Genomic DNA, 26657 nt, shown 5'->3' with positions numbered 1-26657 from the left:
ATTGGTAGGGATTCTGGGATCTATGTTAGGTTTTTTTAGAAGCAGTCTGACCCATGCTTCTTTGAGATTATCGGGTACTGAACAGTTTTTGAAGGATGAGTTTATCAAAGCTGTAATGAATGGTGCTAGTTCTCTAGTGCCATCCTTGATGATCGAGGCTGGGCAGAGGTCAACTTGGCAGTTGGAAGGTTTTATCCCAAGAATTATGTTTTCTACTTCCTTGATGGAGACTGGTATAAATTGGAAGGGGGTACACAGTGGGCGTTGGTGACCGTAGGTTCCGGAGATGTTGGCACTAGTAGGTAGGTTATTTTTTTGTTTCAATTTTAGTTTGTAATAGTACTATTTTGTCTGATACGGCCTTCTGTATATTTGCACACCAGGCGGTATCTTTCAGGCATGTGTCAGCAGGAGGTGCCGGTGTCTCAAGTTCCCTTAGTATAGTAAAAGGTTCCTTAGTATTTGACTTAGCGTTCTGGATTCTTTTAATGTAGATTTCCTTTTTAGTGCTAAGAATGGCTGTTTTATAGGTTGTGGACGCAGCGACAAAATTCTGTTTGTTGGTGGTGGAGGGGGATTTTCTCCAAATTGTTTCAGCTGTTCTCTTTTCATTACGGAGTGATTTTAGGTCTGCTGTAAACCAATTATTTAGGTGGGTTGTAGGTTTGGATTTTCAAAGCTTTAAGGGAGCTATCTTATTTATTGCTTGCTCCAGGGTGTTGTTGTACCTTTCGACTAGAAGGGTGGGGTCCTTGTCATCATTGGGTGAGTTGGTGATGGGCTGTAGCAGTGGCAGTAGGTGTTCTATAGTTAGGTTGCGCTTGTTCCTGGACAAGGTGGGAGGGGCAAGGTTTACCCCTGTGCGGATCGAAGTTTTCTCCTGTACAGAGAATGTGATGCTGTGGCGGTCTGACCAGGCAAGTGGTTCATTTTTTAGGATGGTGGTGGAGCAGTTGCCAACCAATCTAGAGTCCTACCTTTATTGTGGGGGTGGGGGGTTCAGTAATGTTGAGTGTGAATCCGAGTTGGGAGATGGGAGGTATTCATATCTGGCTGTTGAAAGCTGCATCCACTGCTAAAGGCCAGAATCTATGGTTGGTAGCTTGTTAGTGTTTTAAAATATTCAGTGCACATGGGTGAAAGTTGTGATCACTGTCCCTAACTGAAGGCTATGATTAGTACCCATTCATATGTTAAAATATATTTACCCATGTTTAATGCCAGTTACTGTTGTAATGTAATTAGTGATGTCATCAGTGATGATCTGTGATGTCATCATTGTGGTCATAGTCTGCGCAACAAGGAGCGTGAAGTTAGGTGGCTTTAGCTGAATTTCAGGGGTTTTGTTGCATTAAGTTCTCACCTTAACGTCCCTGCAACTAAAGTTTTTTTTCTTACGTTTCAAAGGTTTTGTTACAATGTATTGCTCACCTTAACGTCGATGCAGCTAAAGATTATTCTGTGAATTTCAAAGGTTTTGTTACAAAGGTTTAGTTGCAGGGCTCATCTTAATGTCCCTGCAACTAAAGTTTTTTCCTTGAATTTCAAGATTTTCGAACGCTTCCCGACCACTAGCATGGTCTTCGGCCATGGTCAGTGGGCATGGGCTTTGGCCATGTCAACTTTCCATTTCAAAATGCTACCAGACCACTAGCCATGGCCTTCGGATTGCAGGCTTTGAGAACTCACAATGTTTTTAGGTAATGCGCAGTGAGATATAATTATTTGCCATGGAGCACACACTTTGGTTAAGCAGCGTTCTCCAATCGGTACACCCCTTTTTGGCGCCATCATTTTGGTGCAGGCTGATTTGGCACACCCATCCTGCCGCAGCGCCCATTTGGGCATGCCCTTTTTTCTGGCGCAAAAGCCATCCCGGCGCCGCTATTTTGACGCAGGAGATATTTGCACGTGGCTGATATTGCAGCCACGTCTAAATGCCCTCATGCTAGATAAGATCACAGGACTGCACTGCAACAAACCTCGCCACCTCCCACTTGTGTTGCTTTTTAGCTTAAATAAATTAAATTAATTACATTTTAAAAAAAACATACAGCCTTGAACCCTGGTTTGTAAGAATTCGAGTCCCAGCATTTAACCACTAGGCCACAATGGCTTGGTGCTTCATGGGGCCTACTTAACCTATCATTTAATATATTCAATGATAAAAGACTAGGTATGAAACTTGTGAAAATTCAAACAATATCATCATTGTAGCACAATGATTAAGTGCTGTGTCTCAAACTCCTTAAGGCCAGAGTTCTCAGCATCCAGCATAAATGTGATTTTTTTTATTTCATTTTTTCTGTTTTATAATGTAGTCCTCTTTTTGAATATATGTGCACTATAAGGGGGAATGTGTGGTGTGAGGGTGTGCATGTCATCTGAGAGGGTGTGGGCCTCATTAGGACCCTGGCACTGACGGAATGAAGGGGGCCGGTACGGGACCGGCCCCCTTCATTCCGTCAGGGCCGATTACGAGGTTCCCTTTGCAGGACCAGGATCAGACGTCTGGTAAAACCAGACGTCTTTTCTGGGTCCCGCGAGCGGAAGAGGGAGGTAACAACGGGACACTTGTAATGTGCCCATTGTTACCGCCATCCCCATTCCCATTGAGCCCTATGGGGGCTCAAATGGGAATGGAGAATGGTTCCTGCAAGGAGGAATTACCGGGTCCTCCTATGTCGGAATGACCCGGTTATTCCTCATTGCAGGAACCCGGTAATGGAACCCGGTTTGGAGGCTGCCATGGAGCTAACAGCTGCATGGCTACCTCCAAACTCGTAATGAGGCCCTGTGTATGCAATGTGTGTGTACATGCAATGTGAACATGTGTGTGTGTGCATGGTGTAAAGTTGTATGGGAGGGATAGTTGCATGCAGTTTATAATTTTGCAGTAAATTAATGTGTTTCATGTTTAATAAGTGTTCAATTCTGCAACGACAGTGTAATACATGTCCCATCCTGTTTTATAATGTTGCAGCAAATAAATCTTTTTCACGTTTAATCCATATTACAAAATGCAAAGTGCCTGCAGGTTCATGCCAATTGCGACCTCTCACGCCAAAACATCCATGTGCTGAGATGTACAAAATGCAAAGTGACTGCAGGTTCGTGCTGTTCCAATTGCAACCTCTCATGCCAAACGATCCTTGCGCCGAGAGGTCCCTGCCCCAACTAGCTGCATCTAACTGGCCCTGCCCAAACAGAAACTGCAGCGAAAAGGTCAGGCCATAACAGCGTGCACCTAACTGGCCATGCCGAAATGTCCTATCAGATGCTCCAAGCCCCTTGTTTTGTTTTCGGTCTCTTGGTGACTGTTGTGATACATCGCACAACCCAAACAACTTGCATTTAAGCAGCACAGAAAATTGTAAAAAATGATTGGCTGCAAGAATAACATACGCCCAGGTACTTTTGCCCCCATAGCGAAAATCAAAAGCTGGCACCCATGAATACATGCGCTCAGTAAGTGGCCACATTTTTTAAAGTGAAATATACAAATGTAGTTCAACTGACCTTCTCCTTAGAAGAAAATGCGCAAGACAAAATAGCATTGGATGTTTTAAAAAAGTAATAAACACCAGAAACGTTTAAAAAAAGTAATGAACACCAGAAAAATAACCTGAGAGAGGAAACCTTTCAATAAATATGCTGGCAAAATATTAAAGCTGCTCACCTTCTAAACCCAGCAATCTGTAGTAAAATATTCCATTAAAAATAAAATCCCAATATGAAACAAGTGTTTGTGGTCTTGTGGGTAAGCATCTGCACTGGGAACATGACAACCTGAGTGAAATACTGGTATCCAAATACTTAAGCAAGCTTACCAACTTCAAAAAAACACATGGGGTTGCATCCACCCTTTGAAAAAAAGTTACACTGTCCACCCACATGTGTCCTTTCCTGGTGCCCTGAAAAACACCCACTATCAGGGGAAAATAACTGCACCAGTGTCCAGGATTGCAAACTCTCTTGCCACATCGTGGGCAAATGCTCATGACTTACTTGCCCTCTTATCATTTCCCCTCCTCATCCCCATGTCTGTCCTTCCACAATACTCTGCTTTATAAAGCTAACTTCAAAAGTACACATACCATAGTGTCACTCAAATGTATACATTATTGCAGAAATATGTTAGGCAAAATTATACAATTCTGGCATTATGCCCCCCTCTTGACTGTGAGACTACAAATACCAAAATGCAAAGGGCAAAAAAAAAAATTGTATCTGAGTGCAAACCTTTCAAGGACTGACAGTAGCACAGTTTAAATAAAAATAATGCGGAATGCCGTGTGTTATGAGATATTTAAAACAATGAGAACTGACATTGGGGGTCATTACAAGGTGTGCGGTAAGGGATTACCGGCACCGGTAAGGAGACCAGTGCCGGTAATCACCTACCGCCCAATTACGAGGTCCCTTAGCGGGAACCGTAAGGGACATGTGGTCGGATCACACATCCTTTACAGGTCCCACTACGGGACCAGGGCTCTAATAACGGGCTTGCAAGTCGCGAGCCCGTTATTAGCGCCCTTCCCCATTCCCATTGAGCCCTACGGGGGCTCAAATGGGAATGGGAAATGGCATGTTCAATGGGGACTTACCGGTCCCGCCAGGGTCGGACTACACCGGTAAGTGCCCTTTGAACTACACCGGTGCCGGACCCCCCGTTATTGGTGGCAGTCCTGGGGGAAATAGCGCCATGACTACCACCAATCTCAGAATGAGGCCCATTGTTTTTAGGCAATGCGCAGTGAGATTACATTATTTGCCATGGCGCACACACTTTGGTTAAGCAATGTTCTCCAAGTGGTACACCCCTTTTCGGCGCCATCATTTCGGCGCGGGACAATTTGGCACGGCCATTCCGCTGCAACACCCATTTTGGCGCACCCTTTTTGCTGCAAAAGCCATACAGGAGCTGTTATTTTAGCACGAGGGATGTTTGGACGTGGCTGACTTTGCAGCCATCTAAATACCCTCATGCTAAATAAGATCACATGACTGCATTGCAACAAACTTCACCACCTCCTACTTGCGTTGCTTTTCTTTTTTTTAATTAAATTAGTTAAATAAATAAAAAAACATACACCCTTGAACGCTGGTCTGCCAAAGTGTGAGGCCCAGCATTTAACCACTAGGCCACAATGGCTTGCTACTTCATGGTGCATACATTTCATACTTAGCCTTTCATTAATATGTTCAATGATAAAAGGATAGGTATGAAACTTGTTAGAATTCAATCAATAACATCATTGTAGCATAAGGGTTAAGTGCTCTCTCTCAAACTCCTTAAGGCCAGGGTGCTTTCATTTATTCTTTTTTATATAAATGCCAATGCCATGTTGAGATATTTAAAACTAAGAAAACACACAGCATTCAGGACCATGGACTGTCTGCCATCCAGACTATACCCGGGACCAGCCCTGCTTAGTTTTAAAGCGAAGAAGGATCCAGCCCCTTTAGGCCATGCTTCTCTAAGTGTTCTTTTAAGGGGGCCCATATATTAGGTAACATGGCCTTAGTGGGCTGACCCTTTCCTCACTTTGAAGTTAAGCAGGGTTTGTCCCAGTTACTGCAGGGATAGGGAACTCACTGTTGCTGTACAAATACCAGTTTTTTTTTTTATTTTTTATTATTGACTGGGAGACTACAAATACCTGAATCCAATTCAACAAAAGGCAATACATTTTCTCTGAGTGCAAAACCTTCAAGGACTAACATTAGAACGGTTTAAAAAAGTAAATAATTCAGATGTTCATCCATGCAGTAACCAGAGCTGACCCTGCATAGCTTCAAAGCAAGAAAAGGCCAGAACATTGCACTAAGTGGTCTTGTAAGCTTAGCTAATTTATAAGGCAACATGACATGAGGAGGCTGGCGCCTTCCTCACCTAGAAGCTAAGCAGTGTGTGTCCTGGTTACTGCATGAATGGGAGACCTGGAAGGCAAGTGATTTTTCTCCTTTGAAGTCTACACATACCTGTGTTAATCTGTAATCCTTTGTCAACTCAGCAGCAAAATAGCAGGGCGAGAAATTATTCCAGGCCATCACCAAGTGCCCCCCTCATCTGTGCCAGCTCCCCCCACTTCCCAGACGGCCTCCTGCCCCTCTACCTTTCACCCCATAGCACACGCTGCTTCTGTGACACAGTTTGCTTTCAGATGTCGGCTATTAGAGGCTACAGAAAGCTTTGTGTTGCAAACTCAGGCCCTGGACCCCCTCCAACTCCCAAATTTCACTTAGTATTTCTAGCCATCGCCCCACCTCTACCCTGATGGTATTTGTATGTTTTTTGACCTGCAAATAGCGCTTTACTGCGTTTCATTTTCTCATAACCTCGGCTATCGCCGCAAATATCTCTTGCATCGAGAGAAAAACAAGATGGCCGTAATTTCATTTTTTGAAAACCATGATCAATTCTATAGCCTTCTCTGTCGCACTCACCATTAAAGTTATCAATGCAGTCAAGCCGTTCCTTTCCACCAAAAATTGCCTATCCATCGCCAGGGTCAAAGTCGGTACCAAACTGGATTACTGCAATGGCCTCTTTCTGGGCACCTAGCCTAAAAACCTCCATAAACTTCGAGTCACACAAAATAGTGCCCTTAGAACAGCCCTTAGCATTCCAAAGAGGGAACACATCTCTCAAGCTGGGATAGACGCCCACTGGCTACCGGTAAAAGAACTCATTCTCTTCAAAACACTGGTCATCACACACAGGTGCATTTCCCTTGATGCCCAACCTTACCTGTCAGAAAGAATTACCCTCCACTCCTCAAAAAGACCCACTAGGTCACATCTCTCCAACCAGATAGACGTAACCACCTTCAAAAGAACTAAAGCTGGAGGGTCCAGCTTTCAGCACCTGGCCCCTAAGAATTGGAATGCCCTGCCCACCTCACTAAGAAATGAAAACTCCTACTCCACCTTCCGCAAACTGTTGAAAACAAAACTGTTCTGTTATATCTAACTAACATGCATTGATACGCTGTTCAAATTGTATCCTAAAGTAACAGCACAACTTATGCCTCTGTCTACAACTATACACCTTAATGTACTTGCGCCATTTGTTGTAACTATGTCATGCTCGGATTGTAAGTAAAGCCTTCTGTAACAGCGCCACGATACCCCTGAGCCGCTTGTGCGCTTTAGAAATGCGAATAAATAAATAAATAAATGATCCTGCAATGCACCATGGGAGATATAACTATCATTTTTGGGGTAGGGGGCACACCCTTCTCCGTCAAATTTAAAAATAACTACAGCACGGATGGCAAACCACGCATGGATCGCGAGTCAACGTTTCGTTCCCAAGTTGTTTCGAACCTGATCCAAATTCGTCCACCGGTTTAGGCTGTGCGCTTTGGTAAAAATTGACCGTTTTTGTCTATGGGAAAATAAATGAGAAGTAGGCCGTTGGAAAAAAATATATTTTTGACGCTTAACAACTTTTTTTTTAACAAAACATTGCAGTCTGGGCAGGGTGTGGGGGTGGGGAGTGGGGGCACGCATACTTTTAATCACTTTTGAAGTTTTGGCCAAATCCGTTACTCGAATCAAAAGTTATTAACAATAGAATTTTGAGGGGTTCCTATGTGACATTATGGGCCTCATTCCCAGGTTGGGCAGTAAGGGTTTACCGGCACCAGTAAGGATGCCGGTGCCGGTAAACCCTTACCGCCCTATTCCGAGGTCCCTTAGCGGGACACGCAAAGGACGAGTGGTCTGACCACACGTCCTTTGCGGGTCCCGCTAAGGGACCAGGGCGCTAATAACAGGCCCGCTATTTGCGGGCCTGTAATTAGCACCTTCCCTATTTGCATTGAGCCCTATGGGGGCTCAAATGGGAATGGGGAATGGTTTACTGAATGGAGACTTACCGGGTCCTCCAAGGTCAGAATGACCCGGGAAGTCCCCATTCAGCCAGACCGGACCCGGGTTTGGAGGCAGCCGTGGTGCTAATAGCACCATGGCTGCCTTCAAACTCGGAATGAGGCCCTATGTCTTACAAAAGGCTGCAATGGCACTATTTGAACAGTGCTTGCATTCTTGCATTCCGGTGCTGGGGTTAACTTGATGACATCGAACCTGTGGACCTGGGTTTAGTGTAGTGTGCAATGAAGGTGCTGATTCAGCGTCAGACAGGGGGGCACTCCTACCAACTGAGGGAATAATCGAGAGGGGCTGGGACACCACTTGAAGGGAACAAAGGGTCTCTTGGGGCTGCAGTTAACCATTTAATGAAGCCTGAAAGGGAACAAGGGGAGGAGGATACCCTATTTACAACATCGATACAAGGCACTTGTATGCACAAGTATGAGAAAGGAGATAACCACAGGTAAGCACACTTTATGGGGATGCCACAGATTGGGTTTCACCCTGAAGGCCTGCTCCAGACACAAGATTCGTGCACCACGGTCAAGGGAGGGGGGAAGCTGAACTCAAGCTCCTCATCTCCAGCAGACAATAGTTCCTGAGACATCACTGGGTGTTGTAATCCAACTCCGCAAGACAGTCCCACAGCTGCTTGTGGGAGCTGGGGAAGTTGACATAATCCAGAGAAACACTCACATAACACCAAAACAGTTTTAACTGCTGTGAGGCCAGTGGGTATGGGAAAGGGGAGGTGGAAAGAAGCCGCGCTCCTCGAAGAACCAATCAGACGGTAAGTTCTGGTGTTCCTGAGAGGTAACCAGTCCTCTCTGTGTCCACTACAAAGTTTGTGAAGGTCGCTGGCTTGCAGGTGCCATGTGAATGTCTCCCGTCCCACATGTTCCAGGTGTCTCGTGTGCCTTCCGCTATAGTGCTGACCAATGACAGGTTAATAAAGAACCTAAAGTCAGCACAAATGTTTATACTAATTGCAATCTGTTTTCGGGAGGATCCATGTGGCACCACATGGGGAGGAGATGAGCTAAGAGAGGGCAGATCTGTTTGCTCCAATCGTGCTCTACTAATGTATGTCTAGCTATCTGGGTATGACATATTTTGACCAGTAGGGCTCGTGGGAAACACCAAGACGTGAAGTTTGAAGCGCAACTATTTCCAGTACTATGAACATTGTATTATAAATATAATTCGCTGTATGCCAGTTTGTCAGCTCTCATCAACCAGCTCTTTTCCACTGATTTGTTTGATTTTTGCTCACCCAGCTATAATAAACATCATTACTTCTTGCCCTTGTGCACTCCTTTTTGGACTACTTGTGATAACTATTTATTACAAGCTTTTGGAGGACCCACGATGCATTTTTGGAGGTGCCAGCAAGATCCTCAGTTCTCTTGGTCCACTGAGGGTGTTCTGGCCTCCCTCACTGGGGGCGCGGGTATGGCGATCGCCAACCTAATCTAGACACGTCACTGAGGAGGCTATGCAGATGCTGAGTTCACAAAGGTCTGCCTGTCCCGAGTCCCACCCACGCTCAAGGGAGGGAGTGAGCCCATACAAGAGGCTCGGTGCTGAGGGTACTGAAGGATCTCTAGGATGTGAGTGCAATCATGCAATAAAATGCTGCATTGTAGTTGCATGCCCACGGCGGGGGAGAGACAGTACTTAATGGTGTTTAGGATGCATCCTGAAGATGGGAGGACGATCAGCCTTGGTAGCATTACAATTTAAGAATTTAGCACGTACCACCCTCCAGGGAATGGAAGTGGGTTTCGGGCACACCTGCAGGAGCGCAGGAGAAGTCATTAGTAAGGTGATTAGTAAGAGGAGGACCCTGATACACTGGAGTTGCTCATAGGACCAGCAATTGTATAGTTGTGTCATTTGGGGTAGAGGAGTGTAATTTCTTCCGTTGTTTCAGAGGTATAGAGAGGGACACACGTGTGGTAGTGAGAGTTGCTCATAATATAATGAGGTGTTGACTCATGGTGGATGGATCAACATCATCAGGTACCTGACGTATAATAGTGCACTTGGCATTTAAGCGGTAGGCGTGTGCGAGAGGAGTAGGGGTAATACAGTGCCTATCTTCATTAACATAGGGAAAGGTGAGCCTGTGGAGAGGGCTGTTGTTTACTTGCACAAAGTGAGTGGTCGGGCCGGGGAAGAAGGCCAGTGTGATGACTGAGAGTGCATGGGTGGGCCTGTGGAGAAGGCCAGGGTCAACGAATGAGGAGGCGAGTGTTCAGGCGTGAGTTTGAGTGTGGGTGTTGTAGGGGAAAAAAAGGGTATACAGTGAGAAGTGGGAAGGGTGGCTAGGGTAATTGGGATGCAGAGGAAGGGCAGCCAGAGGCCAGGAGATACTTTCCTATCTAGATAGCCCCCTGGATCACATGTGCAATGAATTGCTTCAGTATCGTGATCAAACATTCAGCCCACTTCCCCTGATTGGTCCATTGCTCCTCTGCTAGGCCAAAATATCCACAGCACCATCTCCTGCATGCTGCTTTTTTCCACATGCTCAGGTGAGTGGTGTGCCCTCCAAGCCCTGCCTACCTAAATTTGAGTAGTTTTTGTGTCCTTTTTGACCCCCCGAGCCCTGATCGCGCTCACATAGCCCCAAGGCATCCCGAGCCACTTCCTTGTTCTCCAGCCCACCTCCTGCCTCCAAACCCGCCCACCTCCCCCGATTGGACCATTGCTCCTCTGTTAGGCCAAAAAATCCCTGGCACCATCTCCTGCATGCTGCTTTTTTTCTGCATGGTCAGACAAGTGGTGTGCCCCCCAGGCCCTGCTTGCCTAAATGTGTGTCTTTTTTGTGTCCTTTTTGATCCCGCCACCCCCGACCCACTTCCTTGTTCTGCAGCCACCCACCCACCTCCCAGCCTGCCACCCTCCCCTGACTGGTCCATTGCTTCTCTGCTAGTCCAAAATATCCCTGGCACCATCTTCTGCACGCTGCTTTTATTCGTGTGCTCAGTTGAGTGGTGTGCCCTCCCAGGACCTGCCTGCCTAAACTTGTGCATTTTTTGTGTCCTTTTTGATCCCCTTTCCCCCAATCGTGCTCCCATACCCCCGAGCCACCCCAACCCACTTCCTTGTTCCCCAGCCCACTCCTGCCTCCTAGCCCGCGCACCTTCCCTGATTGGGTGTCCATAATCCACTTAGTGCACACACCCAGGGCAGCCCCTGGATGTGCAGCCCTGGTGGTGAAGGACCCGAAGTGAAGGATACCAGCTCCTGGTGAGGCAACTCCAGACCGTGTTGGCCTGTGTTAGCCTGTCGTGCCTGCAGCCGTCAACCAGTAGCGTTGACCAGGTAGGAGAACTCTCCACATGCCCCTCTGTGAATTGTACAAACCCATCACCCATAGCAACCCTTTGTTGAGTCCTACTGCTATTTGTCCTAACTCTAACCAGAGCCCACATTAAACAATTACCCAGTAACCAAAGTCTGCATCTAATTAACCAGTACAAACCATTGTTTTGGATATTATTTGCTACTGCATTTACTGTTGTCCCCGTGTTAGGCATTTCTCCCTCTATCCAGGTGTCCCAAGTCTAGGCGCTGCTGTTACATCTTGGGTTATTGTATATCGTTTGCTACTGCATTTACTATTGTCCCCACGTTAGGCCTTTCTCTCTCTATCGAGGTGTCCCAGGTCTAGGCGCCGCTGTTACATCTTGGGTTATTGTATATTATTTGCTACTGCATCTACTGTTGTCCCCTTGTTATGCCTTTCTCCCTCTATGCAGGTGTCCCAAGTCTAGTTGCTGCTGTTACATCTTGTATTTGTATTTGTTTATTTATAACGCGCATGCCATCAGGCCCGGAGGCATCAGGGCGCAATTTATACAAAGTTACAGAAATGCATATATACAGACATAAAGATTACATTAACAGAAATATTAACAAAGTTTCTATCTACATATATTACAGTGGTTCCAGTGCCGCTAACGCTTAACAGTGGATATACCCATAGGGTGTACAGAAAAAATAGTAACGGAGGTCAGCGGGCCAGAGTATGTAGACAAGGGCGCAGAGCATGGCTTAGTGCTGGTCAAAAAGCCAAGATTTGGTTTTGGCCTTGAATGTGTTGAATGAGTCTTCAGCTCTGATTGTAGCGGGGAGTGAATTCCATAGCTTAGAGGCTAGGACTGGTAAGCTGTAGCCCCCCGCTTTTTGAAGTTTAAACCTCGGGATCGATAAACAGCGGGTTTGGGCAGTTCTTAGAGGTTGGGAGGTCGAGTGGCGAGACAGCCGACTGCAGAGGTAGATAGGGGCCTTGTTAGCCAAGCATTTGAGGGCAAGTGTTTGTAGTGAAATTCTCTGCTTGACAGGTAGCCACTTTAGGTTGGTTCTAGATTCTGAAATGTGGTGGTTGTGGGGGATGTTTAGGGCAGCACAAATGGCATTGTTCTGGGTTGTTTGGTGTTTATTCAGGTTCTCTTGGCTGGTACCTAAGTAAAGAGCACTACAATAATCAATTTTAGCCATAATGAGAGTTCTAGCTAGTGTGACACAGTTAGGGGTGGTATGAAATGGTCTGCAAGCTGCAATAAGTTTGCATGTGTATGCAGAAGCAGATCTGATTGCATTTATTTGTCGGGATAAGGATAGGGTGGCGTCAAGGTAAATACCTAACGTTTTGGTATCTTTCGAGACTCGTATGGTATTACCGTCTATGTTAAATGACTGATAGGACAGCTCTAGTTTGCTCAGGCATTGTGCGGTGCCCAGGATAAGGAGCTCCGTCTTGTCGTCATTTAGGCATAACTGGTGTTGGGCCATCCAGGCTTGAATGACCAGGTAGACGTAGTTAAGGGCCTTGGTGTCAGCTAGGTAAACACCTCTGATGGGAATGAGTATTTGGGTGTCATCCGCCTAGTTAGTGTAGGAGACACCCAGATAGTCAAGCACATCAAAGAGTGGTTTCGTGAAGATGTTATAGAGTGAAGGTGACACGCAAGATCCCTGAGGAACACCGCAGTGAATTGGGGAAGGGTCCGCGGCTGCGGAAGGGGCAAAGACCCTCATGGATCTATTGCTCAAAAAGGATTTGATCCAGGCCGCAGCAGAGGACGAGAAGTTGGCAGAAGAATGGAGGTGCCTGCATAGGATCTGGTAGTTGACCAAATCAAATGCGGCAGAGAGGTCGAGAAGTAGTAGCATTGCTAGTTTGCCCTTATCCTTCAATACCTCAATTTGGGTTTTTAGGTCTATTAAAGCAGTTTCCGTCCCGTGTCTGGGACGAAATCCGGATTGTCGTTGACCTAGCAGATTGTTAGATTCCAAGTAATCTTGGATCTGAAGGTATGCTGCGCGGTCTTAAATCTTAAGAAAAAACGGTACTGTGGTGATAGGTCGGAAGTTAGTAGGTATGCTTGGGTCTAGGGATGGTTTTTTGAGCAGTGGGATCACCCAAGCGTCCTTGAGGTTGTCCAGGACAATACCTGTTTTAAAGGAAGAGTTGATGAAGGCCGTAATGAATGGGGCCAAATCGTGTGCAGAGTCCTTAATGATAGGAGCTGGGCAAGGGTCACCTTGGCAATTGGATGGTTTAATTCTCAGGATGATATTTTCTACCTCGGTAATGGTGAGCGGTGAGAAGGCAAATGGTTTGGTGATAGCAGTGTCTAGAGGGAGGGCCCTAGCAGGGGAGAGTGAGGGGTTGTCGAGCTTCAGGCTGTCCTGCGTGTCTCTAATTTTAGATTGTAGCGTAGAGATTTTATTTAGTAAGGCTGCTTGAATGTTAGCACACCATTTACTATCTTTCGTGCACGTGTCTAGGGGGGAGACTGGAGTTTCTAGCTCTTTTAGGATTCTGAAGAGTTCCTTTGTATTCAAATCAGCTTGCAGAATACGATTGTTAAGAGACTCTTTTTTTGCAGTGATGATAGCATCTTTGTAGGTGAGTGAGGCAAGAAGGAAACCATCTTTATGCTCATCCGAGGGGTGGCTTTTCCAGCGATTTTGAGCACAGCGTTTAACTTTGTGGAGCATTCTTAACTGTGGGGTGAACCATGAATTAAGATGTACTTGTGGTTTGGCCTTCCTGAGTTTGATGGGTGCTATAGAGTCTATGGCCGTGAGCATAGTTTGGTTATAGGTGTCTGCTAGGGAAGTGGGATCAGAGCAGGTGTTGGTAGCCGCATTGAGGGAAGGGAGTAACAGTGGGAGGAGTTTCTCCTTAGTTATGTCCTTTTTACTTCTAGTAGGGGGTGCTGGGGCTATCAGTGTCGGAGTTCACGGGGTTGCTTCAATATTAAAAGTTATAATGTGATGGTCAGACCATAAGCAAGGGGTATTGTCGAGAACCTTGATATTGCAGTTAGAGCTGGCTAACTAGTCAAGGGTTCTGCCTTTGATATGGGTGGGTTCTTGAATGTACAAGGTGAGGTAGAGGTCAGTTACAAAATTCTCCAGATCTATTGCCACAGGATCTTTTGGGTCACCAAGACCTAAGTTAAGGTTGCCTAGGATAATTGTTTGTGAATTATGTTTAGTTTTGTCATGGAGGAGAGTGGATATTTCACTGACAAAGGTCGGTGCACGACCTGGGGGCCTATAGATAAGGTGGAGGGTGGCTGTTTGGTTGGGCGTTAGTGATAGTTTGACTGACAGCGACTCGGCTGATTCGAGTTTGGAGTCGGATACCACTCTTAGGTCCAGAGAGTTTTTATGGATGAAGGCCACGCCACCGCCTCTGGAGTGGGCAGTGGTACGGTCACATCGCGTGATGCTGTAGTCAGGCGGTAAAGCCAAGGATAGTGAGGGGCCAGATGCAGCATGTAGCCACGTTTCGGATATAGCGATGAAGTCAAGGTCAGAGGTGGTGATGAGGTCAGCAATGTCTAATGCGTGTGCTGTGAGAGATCTGGCATTGATAAGGGCGCCCTTGAACACAGGCAGTTTAACCCCTGTGGTAGTGGACTTGCATGTGGCGGTGGATGAGGGTGAGCCAGGTGGTGTGTGTGAGGTTTTGCTTGGTGGCGTTGTTGCAGGAGTGTCGTAAGCGGAATCTAGTGCCTAGTCTCTTGTTTCTAAGAAAGAGGGGGCAAGGTTGGTTAGGTGTGGGTTTCCTCGCGAAGTGTTCCAGCCATAGAGATGGGTCATTAAGGTATTGGTTAATGTGGTTACTAGAATAATTTAAGCCTGTGGTGGTTGCTGCTCGTTATAGGAATCTCAGTCACAGTCGCCAGTGCCTGGTGGTGTAGGTCCGGGCAGGCCAGACTATTGGGTGGCTGATCGGGTTTAGCCCAAAGGGGGAAGGTTGTTGCAGTGGGAAACTGAGTTACGGGGGCAGCCCGTAGGGCTAGAGTGTAGTATAGTAGAAGGAGCACACTGACGTGCATGATGGTAGTACTAGCTACCTGAGTAGGATACCTACAAAATTGTTCACACGGGTCAAGATTGGGTCTCATTATATGGGACTAAAGTATCAATGACCAGAGCGGCACCGTGAATCCAAGCCCAGCAAACATAAGGTGACCTGAGTGTACAATGTGTGCAAATGCCTAGCATTGGCTAAATAACATCAATCATATAGTGACCAGGGCGGCACAATGAAAAGTCAGGGTTTGTCAGGCACAACAGGTTAAGGCAATGCAGAATACAGCGCAGCTAGATTCAGATGTCGGGCACATCAAGTAAAACAGTGCAGAATGCACCAGGCAGAAGTCAGGTTGTTAGAACAAAAGGCTAGGCAGTGCAGAATGCAGCCAGGTGGATGCAAGGTGGATGTGTCACAATGAGCAGCAGAGGCATGGCATGGCCTAAACATGGACATCTAGATTCAATTTAGCAGTGAGAGCCAGAAAGTCACTAAATTCAAATGCATAAACAAAGGACACCAAAATTCGATTTTAGCAGTGAGAGCCAGAAAGGCACTAAATTCAAATGCATAAACAAAGGATATCTAAATTCGATTTTAGCAGTGAGAGCCAGAAAAGCACTAAATTCAAATGCATAAACAAAGGACACCTAAATTCGATTTTAGCAGTGAGAGCCAGAAAGGCACTAAATTCAAATGCATAAACAAAGGACACCTAAATTCGATTTTAGCAGTGAGAGCCAGAAAGGCACTAAATTCAAATGCATAATGTGTTATTGTATATAATTTGCTACTGCATTTACTGTTGTCCCCATGTTAGGCCTTTCTCCCTCTATCCAGGTGTCCCAAGTATGGGCGCTGCTGTTATATCTAGGGTTACTGCATCTATTGTCCTTGTGTTAGGCCCTTCTCCCTCTATCCAGATGTCCCAAATCTAGGCGCTGATGTTGCATCTAGAGCTACTGCATTTACTGTTGCCCCCTTGTTTGGCCCTCTCTCTCTGTCCTGGTGTCCAAAATCTAGACACTGGACTCACATCTAGGGTCACTGCGTTTACTGTTACAGGTACTTCAAATTCTAGGTGCTGCCCCTGACCTCCCCCCAGGATGAGACCACCTGTAGAGACCACCTCTTCAAACCCTCCTCATTTCCGGCCTTTCAGCACCATACATTTCCCCCATAACTCACCCCTCCCGGCGCATAACCCGCGCTCTAGCACCCAACTTCATGAACCCCCCCCCCAATATCCTCCATCTGGTCGCAACCCACAACCCCTGCCTCCGAACAAGGATACACCGGAACCCCGGCTCCGCATCCCCCTACCATCACTCCACCTCCAACTCTAAGATCAGAAGAGCACTATGGTGCGCCAAACACCTGTCTCCTAGAATCTATTGAGAACAACCCCATACTCCCTGTCCATACACCCCGCGCAATATCAAACTCACAAGCCAGAGCAGCTCTTTGGCACTCCAAACATCACAAGTCCTCCTACACTGAGGAACTCCTCACCCTCTCACCCAGTCTCCCATGCCTCTCCCTCCCCCTCAGCCCCTACTCGACCCCTGCCACAGACACCCTCCCTTCATATCCCTTCCCTTCTCTGAAAGTATCTCCTCTCGCCCTTTCTAGAACAGTAGCTTCATCCTCTTCCCTTTCTGACCCTCCTACCCTCTCTCATACCCCTATGGCACCCTAAACGCAGAAAGAGTGACTGGCCCTCTCCCTCGACATGCCATGCCTCACCACTTCTCCATTGGTCCAACCTCCCAGCCTTTCCCACCCCTACCTTTAGCCCCTCTCCTTCCCCCTGTCCCCGTCTCCCCCGCTTGCTCTTGATTATCACCCAGTACACGTAAACCCCAGCGCCCTCTAGTCTCGAACTAGAAACAACTTGACTAACCCCCACACCTCAAGTGCTTGACTCACTACCCTCCCAATCTCCTCTGATCCTCCCCACCATGTCTCTCACATACCTACCACCACCCGCCTACTCTTCCCGCCCCCATCGACGTAACCCTCTCACCCGACCCTCAAAGTGAACATCCATCCAGTCCCCCTACTACCCTTCTTCAACCAGTCTGAACCACCCAGAATGATCCTACCACACACCCCATCTCATCGGGCACCCATGCCCACCGAGCACTCCCTCTGATGAGCGTTACAAAAACCACCTCCCCTCACAAAGTCACGTGCAAACATTTTAATGCCCGCGCCGTAGCAAGAAACAGACACAGCATCTTTGACCTCCTATCCTCTTACAATCCCAATATTATTTTTATCACTGAAACCTGGTTCTCAGGTGATTTTGCACCAGTCGCGCACGAGGCCTTCCCCCCAGGCTACTCCCTTATCGCCCACAATAGACCTTCCAGAGATGGCGGAGTGGCAATCTTCTACAAACCCCATTTCTCTATACCACTCATTGAATCCCAGACTTGCAACCCTTCCTGTGAATCCGTTCTAGTAAAACTCTCGCTACCATCGACATTTGCCCACAGCTTCCTACTCATCTACAGACCCCCTGGGTACGGCAGACTTTTTGCCAACAATCTCTCTGACTCAACAGCTACCATTCAGGTTAATCACCCATCTCTTACACTCCTGGAAGATTTCAATATCTGGTTCGATATGCCCAACCTCTGGTTGAGAGTCTTGATGCACTCAACCTCCCCCGACATACCACTGCTCCAATTCGCTCAGGTGGGCAAACCCTTGATGCGATTTTCAGCTCCTATGACCTCATCTTTATATCCAGTCACAAACCGCTTATCTGGACAGACCACTTTGCCATCCCTTTCTCTATCCACACTCCAGCCTCTCCTCCTACAGCTCCCCCGCCCCCTCTTTTGATCACAAATGCTGGAACAAAGTCAAGATATTCCCTGACCTAGCTGAAGCCCTGCTACTCTGTCCCCCAGCAACGATTTCCTGTGGTAGACCTTTAACCATTACATCCTTTGACTCCTGGCTTAAAGAATCACTAATTCCTCTCACCTCCTCATGCCCAGCAACATCACACAAAGGTCTGTCTCCCAAATGGTTCACACCCCACCTAAGGACATTCAAAAAACAAAATAACTCTCTTGAATGCAAATGGCGAGCATCTAAAAACGATCTCAGCAGATCCATGTTCGCACTCTACCACCGTAATTACAAAACCGAGATCCGAAAGGCTAAAAAAGCTTATTACAATAAACAAATTCTGAACTGTGGCAGCAGCAGCAAAGAACTCCACAAGATCATCTCTGAATTTGTGAAACCTACTTGCACCTCTGCCCAATCCACTCCCACACAATCACTCTGCAACTCCCTCTCACTACATTTCTACAACAACGCACTTGACAGGATGGCAAACCTTAACACCAAATTTTCCTCCCTCACCCCCTGCCTTACACCTCCCTTTCTTGATCCCATTACCCTGATGCCCACTTTACCGACCTTTGACTCTTTCAAACCCATCTCCAGAGACAAGTTCCTTGACCTACTATCAGGCAGCAGACCCTGTGGGTCACCCCTATACCCCTGCCACGCCACTCTTCTGAAAGAAATGTTCTCCAGTACATACGCAGGAGAACTTGCAAGAGCCATAATAAATGACTCCCTCACCTCTGGAATCTTTCCAGAAGCCTTTAAAATAGCTCATGTCAAGCCGCTTCTAAAAAAGGCATCCCTCGACCCCCTTGACCCTAAGAATTACAGGCCAATCTCCAACACCAGATTTCTCGTGAAACTCATTGACCGAACTGCATACTCCCAGCTCAACTGCTTCGTAGAATCCAACAAACTCCTCAACCCCGCACAATCAGTCTTCAGACCTCGACATGGAACAGAAATCACTCTGATCTCGTTCTGGGATGATCTCAAGGTTGCGGCAGACTCTGAGGGTTACGCAGCACTGATTCTCCTCGACCTCTCTGCAACCCTTGACCCATTAACGATTCAATCCTCCTTGACCACATCCACTCCCTAGGAATCCGTGGCTCAGCACTCAAATGGATTGCCTCCTTCCTCAGCAACAGGAAACAAATTGCCTTCCTTTCCCCTTTTGTCTCAAATGCTCGCGCTGTGAACACTGGAGTGCCCCAAAGCGCATGCCTATCTGCTCACCTTTTCGACCTCTATCTCACCACTCTCCCAGGAATCACCACTCTAACAGGAATCATCCTCACCTGTTACAACTATGCCGATGATACCCAAATTATCCTAAGAATTCCCAAGACAAGCGCCAACCCACGTCCCGACCATGAAGCTTGTTTCAGTGATATTGATCGATGGATGACAAGTAACCGCCTCTTTTTGAACCCTGATAAAATTGAAATCATGGTGTGCGGCAATGCTGCCCTTCTCCCACAGCTGCTTCCATGGCCCCCCTCTCTCGCCCCCCCCCTTCCAATATAGTGAAAAACCTAGGCTGCACTATGGACTAAGGCCTAACCCTCGCCTCTCAGATCAATAATGTTTCAAAATCCTGTCACTACCACCTCAAACTCCTCAGACACATTTTGTCCTTAACTCTGCTACCCCAACAGACTCGCCGCTGTTATGTCTATTGTTATGTCGAGACTGGACTATGCCAACTCCTTATACCTGGGAGCACCGGCATACCAACTTAATAAACTCCAAAGAGCCCAAAACGCTGCTGCCAAACTCCTCCTCGCCTTGGGTCACAGATACCACATCTCCTCCACTCTCCGCACCCTCCACTGGCTCCCAGTCAGATGAAGGGTTACCTTCAAGACCCGATGCATTACCCACAGAGCAGTGCACAAGACCAGCCCAATGTACATTCAAGAGAAGATAAAATCCTACCTCCCATTACGCACCCTAAGATCAAGCACTGCCCTCCTTCTAGTGATTCCAACCTTCAATTCTGCCAGGATCGGAGGATCCGCCTTCTCAACCTTGGCCCCAACTCTGTGGAACTCACTCACACCACATATTCGACACACCCAAGACTGCATGGCCTTCCGCAAAGCTCTAAAAGCCTGGCTGTTTCCATAATCCCAAAAAAACCATACAAGGCCGCTGAGATCTTGCAACCTGCTGTTCAAGGAGATACCGAGCAACAACACCACTGAATGCGACTATAAGTCACTAATAAGTACACTCAGAACGCAACAATCACAAACACGTAATTGAAATACAGAATAGTGGACTCGTAAGAACAAAACCTCCACCAAGACACCCACCTCTCGTATCACTATGCTCACTCTCTTCTCTACACCAACACACAATAGAGCACAGCTACACCCCTCGATCAATTTCAGCCTAGCTGCCCACATACGAACAATACTCCATGAACACCTCAACATTCTTCTAGAACGCAGCGATACCCCACAAAAATTGTCCTAGCTGTACACATAAGCCTCATACACAGGCCTAACGCAGCCAAAACCCAGTCTTGGTGACCAACTTCCAGACTGCACACATTCAACTGATCTCAAATACTATCACACCTAATGCTAGGATGCAGCTACCATCAGGCAATCGTATCAGCTGCGCACATAATCGGTGCACCCAAGCACCGTATGATACCTTACTCTCTCGACTGACCTGGACCACGGTCCCTGAGGGCGTTGAACCCACTAGAGCTTTGAGGTCAAACCAATGATATATAGAGCGCTATGTAAATGCCAAATAACATAACATAACATAACATATTTTTTAGTGGGTTCAGGAGACTGCAGGACAGTGTTTCCATGCGTGGCCAGGAGAAAGAACGTTTGATAGCAGAATAATAGAAAACATGTTTTCATACTTGTTAATAAAATACAAGAGCTCCAAGTTGAAAAGCAGGCAGAATATATTGGGGCTCTGGAAATTAAACAAAGAGACAAAAGGGGAAAAACTGAAGAAGGGGGCGGAGAGGACAATGGAAGGGGGAGGACCAAGCACTCCACCCCTGCCCTAAGTTGCGTGGCTGACATTGCGGCCTGCGGCAGGGTATACAAACCCACAGAGGGAAAACACAGGAGGGGACAAAGAGACAACAGGAGAAAAGAGGGACTGAGATGCACGGATGGAAGAGGTACACAAAAGGGGGAAAGGAAATACTTAGCAGACATTGAAAAGAATACACAACAGCAGTTAGATGCATTATTCAACGAAGCAGAGAGGGTGATAGAAGAGGAGTAGAGAAAAAAAGGGGGGCTTTGCGAGAATGGTTATCAGGGAGGATAACATTTAGACTGGACGATGAAGAGGAAGAAGGCAAAGATGAGTAAGTAGAAGGAGGGGACAAGTGTGGTGCGGCCTCAGATGAGGGAGCAGTTGGGGGGAGTGGAGAGATGGAGAAGGTGATGAGTGGACATCTGATAAAGACAGGAGAAGGGGTAGCAAACAAAGAAGATGACAGGATAGAGACGACAGTGGAAGGGGCTAGCCAACTTCCCTTGTTCATAGACAGGTGAAGATAAGAATGTGTCTGACCCAGACCACCATGGGGAGGGGGAATAGGGCCCAGGACGAGGAAAAAAGCAGCTGTTGCAGAAAGGGAGAGAGGACGCAAATTACGTACCATGGCAGACAATGGACCAGGACAATTGAATATGCAGCCTGCCCTCCCTTGGGGCAGGGGCCAGCAAATGGATACAGGCATTTGAGAAAATGGTGGCAGGGGTGACACTGGCCATAGGGGACAAGACACGTTTGTTTGCGAGCATAAAAGGAGAACAGGGGGACAAAATATGGCAGCAGGCGGGGTAAAAAGGAGTGAAATTAACTACTAATGCTCATAATGGGGCTCTATTCAATAACTGCCAAGCACATGTATGGGAAGTTCTGTGAAGCATGTATCCTGATAGCTATGACCTGTGGATAGTAATGGCTCATAAAATGAAGAATGGCGCTGATCCCACAAACTATATGAAACAGGTGCAGGATCTCCGGACACAGGGGACACGGATGTCCTGGGACAAATGCATACCCATTTTTTTTTACCACATATTGGTCAAGGGTCTGCCAACAAATTTCCAGGCATCATTAGACAAAATTATGGGAATAGAAGCGAAGGGGTGGACAGAGATACAGGCAACGATAGTACACTACTGCAAACGAAAACAGGAGGGCGAGAGGCAGACGGCCAAAAATGCAGCAAAAGCCGAAAATATACTGGTACAAAAGAAACTAGTGAAGTATATCATAGAAGGGGCAAGGCTTATGCCCCACGCTGGCACAGTGGCACACGCCCAACAGGGAGGGTTTCCCGTGGTGAACAAAACGCCACCGCAAGGGGGTTACATGTATCTGCAGTATATGCCACAGCGCAGAGCTCCACAACAGGGGAGTTATTTGCATGGCAGATTTTTTCCAATGGGGAGAGGGTACCAGCAACAAGGAAGAGGAGGATATAGGGGGCATGGTATTGTGTCTTTGGGCTGTGCTTCATATGCCCAAACATGGGGCACCTTGCCTGCACCTGTCCTTTTGTGCAACAGGCTCAGGCACGAGCAGTGCAGATAGCACAGCATCAAGGGTATGTTACCGCAAAGCTACAGCCTCCCCCAGCACAGATATAGCAGTGACAGATGCGCACGCAGCAGGGACCACCACAAGTGCAAGGAAGGCCAGTGGATGGTGGGATAGCATCCCCAACCATGGCACAAACACCAGCAGTAGCTACAGGAAGTACAGTGGTGCTAGGGCAGAACATGGTGCCCCACTACACCGGGATCAGTGTTGTCAGAGGAAATCCTTTCCATTTCCCACAGGGCATCCCACAACAAAAAGGGTGCCCACATAAAGCCTGAGAGTGTCCAGTCCTAGCAGCAACTGATGGCCCCGAAGAGGAACCTGAGATAGCTGTGAAAATAGGACCAAGATAATTCTCATTTCTCAAAGATACAGGAGCAACCACATCTTGTATAAGGGAAGGGGGATTCCCGCTTTCGAACAAGGTGATGGATACGCAGGGCTTCACTTGGACGGTGGTGATGGTTCCAGTAACAAAAGATTTACCACTAACAATAGGGATGCAGCACATCATAGCACCACTACTGTATTCCGATCAATATACTAGGGAGAGACTTACTGAGCAGACTTACTCAGCAAGCTGAACGCCACAATATCATTCACTGAGAAAGGGATGGTGTGCACAACGCCAGGCATTTACTACACACAAGTGGCCGCGCTACTTTTAGCGGCACACGCTCAAAGCACACTACGAGGCCAACCCCTCTATCCGAGCATGTTTTTGTACGGGGTTGAGATACTGCTGGATTGGGTCCAGGAAATACATGGGAAGGTATTCCGATTGGCATCAGAATTCCTGTTCAGGCCACAGTGCCAAAAAGACGACATAAAAGGTATACCACCCCATACTACAGCTAGATGAGGTAGTGATACGCAAGGACATAGTGATCCTATGTGGGACAAATAATGACATGGACTGGCATACAGTGTTATGCATCGACTCAACTCTGACAGTAACAGGAGTAACGGATGAGCTGCTGTTCTCCAATGAGGTAGAAGATGGTGCGATTGCGTTCTAGCTACAGATACCTTGTCCAGTACAAGTAGTAGAAAATCTGGTACCAATAATGACACAACTGGTGAAAAAAGGAAGCAAACGCAAAGATGAAGACCTCAAACGGGTCCCAGAGAAATTATGGAGCAAAGGACCCCATGATTTAGGGGTACTGAAAACAGGGGGGGTGGTGAAGATAAAGTGGAAGGAAGGGGCACTGCTGTCCAGTGCAAAACAATACCCATTGTCCAGAGAAGCGGATGAGGGAATCTATTTAACTCTACGTGCACTATGGCAACAGGGCATCATAAAGACATCCTAGTTGCCATGCAACACGGCCATATACCTGATAAACAAAACAATTGGTGGGGCATGGGGATTTATATAGGATTTACACACTCTAAACGATGTGGTTAAGGTAGATTTTCCCTTGGAACCGAACCCCACTACAATACTGTGCAACATACCAGACAAAGCAAAGTACTTCACAGTCATTAGGCCTCATTACGAGTTTGCAGGTCCGGTAACTACGGTACAAGTAAGCTTGTCGGTACCGTAGTTACCGGACCGGCAAACTATGAGTTATGCTCGCAGGTGCCTTTGCGCCCACCAAATCTGACTTGGTGGGCGTACCGGCACTCGCGAGCAGAGCATGCCGCATGCACCGACACCATTCACGAATGGTACCGGTGCATCCGGTTCCCCCATTCCCATTGAGACCTGTGGGGTTCAATGAGAATGGGGAAGAATATTTTCCGGCGCCCAGGAATGGGCAATTCCTGGGTCAGTTGGGGTTGTAATACCCCGGGAATTGCCCATTCCTGGGTGCCAGAAATATTTGCAAGTTTGGCGGCAGCCTGCCAGTTTTACCGGCAAGGCTACCATCAAACTTATAATGAGGCCCATTGACTTGAAGAATGCCTTCTTCTCCATTCCATTGCACCCTGAGTCAAGATACCTGACACCGTTCATGTATCGAGGGACCCGATTCTAATACACTAGACTGCCCTGGGGTACTGTGATCCAAATGGATCTGAGCAATTTACAAATGCCAAGCACAGTGATCCAGTACGTTGACGAGTTGCTGATATGCAGTGAAACTGAGGAAGAGTGTAGGGCCGACTCGGTACACCTCTTTACACGAGTAGTAGAGATGGGGTACAAGGTGGATAAGGCAAAACAGCAATACTGCCAGGAGGAGGTTGTGTATCTCAGACAAATAATATCCATTGAAAGGAGCAGGATAACACAAGAGAGGGTTGAGGAAATTCACTTAACAGCACGTCCTGCAGAGTGAAGAAAATGCAGACATTTCTGGGGTTATGCAATGACTGCAGGGCATGGGTCTTTGACTGCTCTGCATACACGAAACCCCTATTGCAGGCCCTTAAGGAAGCACAGAAAGAGATGTGGGAGTTAAAGTGGACATGAGAAATGAAAGAAAGCTTCACAGAATTAAAAGAAGCATTGGCTCACATGCCAGTGTTGGTCACCCCTAACTACAAAGAGAAATGTTACTTGTTCTCCCACTCCAATGGCTCAGTGATGATGGCGGTCCTCACGCAGAATAAGCCACAGGGACACAAGCCACTGGCTTACTAGAGTGGGATTTTAGACCAAGTGATGCGAGGACACTTCCCCTGCGAGCAATCGCTCACAGCTACAGCATTTGCAATAGAGCAGGCAGCGACAATCACCATGCGGTGCCACTTAATACTTTATGTGGATCACTCATTATTTGTTGTCTTGGAAAAATTTAAGCGCACACTGATGACACAGAGCACATCGGGGTATGAGGTGATAATGACAAACCCAGCAACATTCATAGCAGAACCTGCAGAACAAGGGGACTATATGCATGGCTGTGCAGCACATATCGACAGAATGGAAGCAAACATACAGGTCATAGAAGAAGAAATAGAAGGGGCAGAAATGGTTTATATTGATGGGTCATCAAGTACAGATCCCGACACTGGAAGGAGACATATTGGAGCTGCAACTGTGTGCCACAGGAATGGGTAATACATTATAGCATCCTAGCAGTGATTACCATCACATTATTCAGCACAGGCAGCAGAGTTAGTGGGGATGATCAGTGCATTAAACATGATGGAAGGCATGCAGCTAACATATTCTCGGATTCAGCCTATGTAACATCCACAATACATTAAGGATTGGCGCTGTGGGAGAGAAAGGGGTTCAGGAGAAGTGATGGGTCCCTGGTACAACATGCAGAGCTGCTAGTGCAATTGATCGAAGCACTGAAATTGCCAGTGGAAGTGGCCATAATAAAATGTGGTGGCCACACAGGTGAGTAGGACCAAATAGCAGTAGGTAACGAAAAGGCGGACAGAGCAGCCAGAGAAGCAGCCTACTAACCTAAGGAAAGTATGAGGCTGTACCAGGGGGAAAAGGGAAAACGCAAATAATGGTGGCAGAGAGAAAGAAGGGAGTAGAGGAAGAGATAAAATTCCAATTGTTCAGATTATAGAGCTGCAGAGAGAAGCCCCGAGGATTTATGGATACACCGATACATGCTATTACCGCTGCATTACCGCTCTGCCTAATCCCAAATCTAGGTGCTTGGTGAAAAGTGGCAGATTTACCTCCAAGCTTTAAGCTGGAGGTAAATCTTCGACTTTCTGACAATTTGGGGAACCATTACAGCGGTGTTATTAGCGCTGCGGTAATAGCGCCAAACATGCCCCATAAAGTCCTATGGACTCTTTACAAAATGGGGACTTATAGCCTTACCGCAACTCAGGATCTGGCGCTAAATTGGGGTAATGCTATTTGTGCTGGTGAGTATCCCAGTGGATTTACCGCCGGGATACCGCCCAACTTGAGATGAGGCCCATCATGTTTCAGACAATGTCACTCACCTTTGTATATCAAATTGAACCATTGGCTGCTAATTTGACACTCGATTTCACAAACATTCTATTGGGACAACGGGAATGGGGC

The 26657-nt window shown here is 47.1% G+C and overlaps 1 protein-coding gene across 2 annotated transcripts in view; it reads right to left on the bottom strand.

The window, feature by feature from the left end:
- Positions 1-26657, bottom strand: part of LOC138569676 (hemoglobin subunit beta-2-like) — a 38508-nt gene that overhangs the window by 10827 nt on the left and 1024 nt on the right. The gene's annotated exons all lie outside the window — the stretch shown is intronic.

This window comes from Ambystoma mexicanum, chromosome 2q (assembly GCF_040938575.1).
Source record: "Ambystoma mexicanum isolate Mex_15411 chromosome 2q, UKY_AmexF1_1, whole genome shotgun sequence".
Taxonomy (NCBI): Eukaryota; Metazoa; Chordata; class Amphibia; order Caudata; family Ambystomatidae; genus Ambystoma; species Ambystoma mexicanum.
This window is presented reverse-complemented; position numbering and strand designations above follow the sequence as displayed.